We start from the raw sequence: 7,134 nt of genomic DNA, 5'->3' as shown, positions 1-7,134 counted from the left end.
AGAGGGCCAGTCTCCTCTTCTGCTGGTAGTATCCATTCGAACAGCTTCCTCTCTTCTCTCTGTTTTCTGGCTAATCAGAAGCTAGTAGCCATGTGTGAGAGAGGGGGGGCTGAGTATTTGTGTAGGAGAAAACAGGTGGGTGTGGTGTAAGAGGCTGGATCCACACTAGAGCCACTAGATAGGCTGAGGAAATGCTTTCATTTGTGGCTTTAAGATGTGGCAGTGCCCTTTCTCATTGCCAAGACGCTTTTATAATGCTTGCTGCAAAGTAAGTTTAATTCAGCAAATATATCTGGCAACAAATAAAAGCCTGCCCTGGCTTCCTGTTGTTTCCAGTTGAGGAATGAGTGATGAATAGCCTCTTAATTACCCCTTGAATATTTTCTCAGATTGCCCCAATGTCAGTTTCTATTCCTGTTTTTGTTCCTCCACTTGACATGTTTAGGGCTTTCTTGTAACATTTGCTAGAGAAAATTCTGTGAGATCACTTCCTTTGTCTGCCTTGGCAAGAAGCTGTAATACTACATACTTCCTTCCTGTCTGGGCAGCTCAGACACCATTTTTGAAAATTACATTTTTGTACTTTTGTAACTTCGTAGTTCTAAACCTGCCTTCATTTTGCTGCTGTAACTGCTGCTTCAAGACCTAGACTGTGTAAGTAAATACTACTTTTATTTCTTCACAAAACAATGTGTGTGTGATTGTTGTTTCTAAGAGGGAGAAATGGAGTAATACCAAGAAAAATCCAGTCTGCCTTAAAGCATTTCTAGAAGGTTAAATCCACCTAGTCTTAGCTTCCAAGCTGCAAAGGATGTTGCCCTGCTGATCTCACTAACGTGAGCAAGGAAGGATAATAACTAAACTATATATCCTCTCCTAGTGTCTAAATCCATTCCTACAAGAAGATAATGTAAGCCTTGGGTTGAAAACACCTTGAACAAAAGCAGGGATGTACCGGTACTTTGAGATGCTTCAGAGAATTGTATGTTAAAAGCCACTGCAGACAGTGAGCTTGCAAAATTTTTACCACAAATCCAGTCTGAAAAACACAGGATAACATAGAAACACTGGCAATTTGACAGCAATATTTCTCTACACTGCATGGCAAGTGAGTGAAGAAAGGATGACAATTCCAGAGGTGAGAAAACATCTGTACATAAAAGGGGAACAGGGGGGTGAAAAGAAAGTGTAAACCAGGGGAAGTCTCTTTCCCCACCTCCTCCCTTGTACTTCTCTCACTTCTCAATGCTTAAGAAATAGACTATATATTTGTGAATAATTTACCAATAACTGCAAGGCTGTTTTCGGTTGGAAACTAGTGAAAAGAATGTCTCCAGATACCTCTGGTAAGAAATACTATGGACATTGTAAGTCAATACATTATATTCATCTATATCTATGACAACAATCACCGAGAGGGCAATCAGTTTACTGGGTGTGGAAATTGTGTGTTGATTACAGATAGATAGATATATGGAACTCCAAAGTACAGCAGCAGGTATTACAAATGGAACAAGCCATATTTTACATGAACATGTATTTTCATTTTGACCCTGCCGGCTGTACAAAAGAAAGTCTATATGCAGTTGTCAACTGACATCATCTGAGGCATCTCTCTAATATCCTTAGTGACATAATCTGTCTCCTCCTTCCCCAACCTGGTATATAATGCACTGAAATACTATTACTTGGACTGCAGGTGTGGATGTGCACATCTGAGTCTTTCTTCCTTTGCAGCCACAGCTTGAATTCAAATTGCAGCTGCAAAGGAAAAATCCAGAGTGTGTGACCCTGATTTGTCTTTTCTAGCTTCAATTTGGCACTTTCTAAATTTGGTACTCCTCTTTCTCAGCACTCAGGCAACAGAAAAATGTACCAAAATAAGCAATGACTGGAAAGGAAGGATTGGGGGCATTTGTGGAGTGCACTGGAGTCTGGTGCTATGGCTGCACCACTCCAACACCTGCTATCATATGATGTCAGGTGATGCACAGGTAAGCGTCGTCCCCTCAAAATCTACCTTACAGGCCAGATGGGGAGACCTTGGAGGCCTAATCAGCTGCACATGCTGTAGGTTACCCACTGCTGACTTGAGTTGCATCAAAACATGGCAAAAAGTGGCTTAGGAAGGGATGCAGGTGACACACAAGCAGAAGGGAACAGGTTGAGGAAGGCTGGTTTAAGTGTCACATCCTATGGAGAATTAGGTATCAACATAAGAATGCCTAAGCCTAATTAATAGATCTCTCATAGGTATAGAATCTCAAGGTAGTACAGTATTGTCCAGATTCAGCTTCACTTTGTTTTCTACTATCAAACTATTACAAACTCCCATCCCAACACCTGTTCAGAATGTCCACTGTTTCATCTGGAATAGAGAGGGCCCAGATAATCCCTTCCTTCCAAGAATTCCTGGAATTGGGCAGCTACCAGCTGCTTGAGCACTTGCCCAAGAAGGGGGGGGTGGGCTAGGGTTCAACAGAAACGTAGAAAAATCACCAAAGTCCAAGGAGGACTTTTTGAAGAGGGGTCCCACAGCTGCCACCTTCGAAGGTGCTAGGATCATGCTTCTCTCAAGGCACCGTTATCAAGTATAATGAATTCAGCTAATCATTCCAAATCATGTAGATGTTATTAAACATAATGGGCAAAAAATGAATATACGGGGCCTGCGCCACGCTTTCCGCAGCATACTTTCATCTGCACTGCCCATAATGTTGTCATCCAGGTTAGTAGGGGTCTGAGTGGTATTATCTGTGAAATGTTTCCCAAATGAGTTACAGTAGGCCACCAATGGCTCTGGAAATCCATCTTGGGGATGCAAATGGGAAAGGTCTCTAGTCACTGGATGACACTGCATGGATACAATGATAGCAGATAAGTAATTTTTCTTCATTGCTGTCACTGCCACAAAGAGGCCCCAGTGCTCATCCTGAGCTTTTCTGCACCTTAGCTGTTGTCCCTCTTGTTTCATCACCTAAATTCCCCAATAAACAATGGAGCCAATGGGCTTAAACCAGTAGACCAGGAGGGAACATGCCAACTGCCTATCTCTGTACACCAGAAACCAACCAGGGCTTTGCCATGTCAGATGAAGCTCCCTGGGGGCTGCCAGGAAACACCAGAGGCCTTTTCACAAGTAAGTAATCTCTATAACATTTAGCTCTCCACTTGCACACTGAGTGTTCAGACCAGAAGCATTGCTGTTCTCCAATGTCAGAGCAGATTGCACGCTGCTTTTTCTGTGGGAACCAAGTTTCTTCCAGTCTTTTAATTGGACTCCATTATCCATGTCTTGTGGCATGGGCTCATGGTACAGAGTGATCTGGATAGTACGTAGTTTTGGACCGTAATGTACAGTCACAATGATTATAATCGCCAAGAGGACAAAAACAGCAACAATGATGGAGATCATGGTAAGGCCATCTCCTTTTCTTGTTACGACAGATCCCTGGATGAAGTCAACAAAATCCTGGTCATCGTGTTGCCTCAGATGATTGTTTGCAACAGAAAAATTCATTGCAGCGCATTAGAAAGGAAGTGTATTCACCTGGGACAAAGAAAAACAGTCTTAAAATGCATTATAGCAGGTTGCTTCAGTTAACTGTACCTGACAGACGGGCTGCATGTTGTGCTGCTTTATTCCCTGTCATGTTTTGGTAAAAGATCCAGCTGCTCATGCCTCAGAACAGCCTTTGTCAACCTGACACCCTCGAGGTGTTCTGGACTGTAACTCCGGCCAGCCCAGCCAGTTGGCAAAGGCTGCATCAGAAAGAGTTAAATACATTTCAGGAGCAGATTGAGCTTCTTTACTTTTTCAACTTTGTTATGATTGCCATAACTTGTTAAACTCTGCCTTAAATCAAAGTCTTCGTAACTGATGGAAACAAGAGTTGTATGATTCAGGGGACACTGTGACTAACAGTATGTGAGCTTCTAAGTTACATTTGGGCTACAGACCCAAGAAAATCCTTAACCATGACTTCTTCACAAAAGGGGTCACTTCTTGACAGCTGTATTCATCATACAGCAAACATCATCATCATCATAGCAGCAATAATAAAGCCCAAGGCAATAAAGCAATTTAATATACAGGAACCAAGGCTGGGATGACAGTCCAGAGCAACAAAATCAAGCCCCCCAATTGACCACAAGCAAGTCCTCTTATCACAGGAACTATTCCCTTCACCCCTTTTTGTCTTGGCAAGTGCAGGTAGGGAGAGAGGTTTGGCCCCAAGATCTTCCACTGAAAACTTCTATAAAAGTAAGTGAGTCTCCCTTCTGTAAAATTTATCCATCTGTTCTGTAGTCTCGTTTATTTGATTTTTCAGTGTTTTAACATATTTATAGTAAAATGCTTACAAAATCCTCCCCATATGAAATTCTCCCTTGATCTCAGGTTCCAAATAACCAGCTCTGCCACTGACATATAACCCTTTCTTTTTCCATGCAAATCACTGAGACCTTGCAAAGCTCCCATTCATATGGTTGGAATCTTCATTAAGTAACTAGCCCTTCATGAAATATAGCCACTAGTTTGACAAGGAAAATCAACAGAGACACTTCCAAAATTTGTTCCCTCCCTCATCTGTTTCCCTCCACCCCAAAGAGTTTCCAGTTCTGAATAATCTGGTCATATTTCCAAAGTGGAACCAATACATTAGAAATCCTCCATTGTTCTGTTTCTTATTTCCAAATTTATACAAAGACAGCACTTAATGCTGTTTCCTTCAGGTATGAATTTCATATGTTCATCCATCCTGTTCATCTCCCATCCTGTTTCTTATGTGCACATCCACATAATGTGCAAACAAACCACTTTGACATGTTTTTACTTATGATTGCATGAAGGCTCTTTGTCTTTTTTTGGTAGCATTTTATCTGTGCATGTATACATACTGATAAGCTATTGCAAGCAATATCCATATTGTGTATGTGCAGCAATATGCACCATCAAATCAAAACTGGTTTGTGCATCATTTTATCAGTGCACATACAAACATTGGCAATACATTAAAAATTGACTGAAGGAGTGGAAAGCCATGGCAATCTATGAATAGTCTGATTCTGCAATATAAGACATTCTCCTAGTTAATCTGGAATTCAGAGAGTGCAACTTGAGACAGACAAAATCCACATTAAAGGAACAGACCCAGGAATGTCTGCTCATCCAAACATGTAAAAGAGACTGGCTCCGTCAGCAAGTGGGCAGGGCTGATTTCATTCAGCGAGTGAGAAAGGTTTTTTTAAACAAGGATATAACTGCAACTTCTGTTTGTGCTGCATGTTGTTAACAACAGCATAGGCTGATCTCTACATCATGGCCCATATGGGAGATCAACAGATAGCCTTCTGTGGAATTGGAAGTGGCAGAGTGCCTGATGGACATCTGGTCCTCATTCACATCACAGCATGGTCTATCAAGCCCCATACTCACCGGCATTGAAAGGGGATGCCCTTTACCTGGAGTCCTGTAGAAGTGCCAACTCAGCCTGGTGCAACCGGCCCATCCCCAGTGCAGGTGTAAAGGTGACGGTCAGGACAAAGCCTTTTTGCCTCAACCTGCTCCTTCCTCTTAGCGGCAGAGATGGTAAGAGACTGATAGCTAGGCAGAGAGAGGAATAGGGGTCAATCGGAACCTGGGAGGTAGTTATCTCAATCCCCAGCAAGTCAGGAACGCTATCAGCAACAGATGAGAAAGAGAGTGTTGAGAGTTGAGCTGGACTGCAGTTAGCTAAGCTGGGATGTCGCTTTGAAGCTACCTAGACGTTCCTCTCTCGGAATCTGACACACAGTGGTTATGTTTGCTTAGAGGAGTGCCTGTTTGCTTCCAGTCATTCTGCTTACGTGTTTGCAAATGAAGCAAATAGTATAAAGTCTATATTGTAAATTCCCCCCGTTTACTAGACCATGCTCATGCCAATCAACCTTCTGTGGTTCCAGCTTTCCTGAAATATATAGGGAAGGTCTGACTGCCAGCAAATATGGCGATTGTATATTGCAACACAGAATTCTTCACTCTCTCCTGCTTTTAAAAGGGAACATACATGTAATTTTAGGTATGTCTCAAATCATACTCCAATTACATATCTATACAGAAACTGTCAAGGTTGAATTCAGCTTTAATTTAAATCTAAAATAACCAGAATTTTATTCTGGAATGTAAATATCCCAAGGAAGTAGCTTGTAAATGAACCTGGGTAGCGCAGTAGAGCATGAGCGTCTTAATTTCAGGGCTGGGGGTTAGAACCCCACATTGAGCAAAAGATTCCTGCCTTGCAGGGGGTCCGACTAGATGGTCCCTTCCAACCCTACAGTTCTATGATTTTATGATTATCCAGTCATCCTTTTAGACCCCTTCCATGCTACACCCCTGCCTCATTCCTTACCTTCAAGCTTGGCTTCCAAGGAGATTGGCAGTGATACTGAGGGTTGCTAAATATAATGAATATTTTTATACATATGAGAAAGCTGAAGCTGAAAGAATATCTGCTTCTTTTCGGCTAACGGGCTTAATGATGAAGAGATTTGGCTGCATTCGCGATTGGCGGTGACTGGGAATTTGTCCTTCAATCAGAGTAAAACCTTAATCCAGAAACCTAAAGATTAAGCTTCCATCTGTGAGTTTACCATCTGTAAACTCAATAATGTTCTACTGCTCCCCGGTCCTGTATTTGGACACACCCAGGGGACGGGGCTGTGCGTGGGGTGCCCCTTGGGAGCGACCCCTGCCCACTGGTGCCCTGGCAAGCCCCGCACTGCTTTCGGGATTGGTGCCGGCAGCTGTTGCGTCCTTCTCCCGGTGCCCTCCAGGCAAGCGCCCTGCGCCAGTGACTGCCAGCAGCCCCCCCTTCTCCCGGTGCCCCCCCCTTGATATGGCCAATGCAATGCAGTGGGGCTGATACTAAACTCACACCACTGCCAAATTAGCTGGCAACAAGCACTTTGAACAGCAGCTGTTTTTCTGAAGATCATGAAGCTAAAAATAATTCCTTCCTGCAGTATTGCCCACTGGACTTGCATACCCTTCAACCCTTCTATTTTCTTTGATGAAAATAGGTACGTCCTATTCCATAATAATAATAATTTTACTATTTAAACCCCACACATCTTCCTGGGTTGCCCCAGCCACTC

Source organism: Podarcis vaucheri, assembly GCF_965113315.1.
Source record: "Podarcis vaucheri genome assembly, chromosome: 8".
NCBI lineage: Eukaryota > Metazoa > Chordata > Lepidosauria > Squamata > Lacertidae > Podarcis > Podarcis vaucheri.
Note: the sequence above shows the minus strand (reverse complement) of the source record.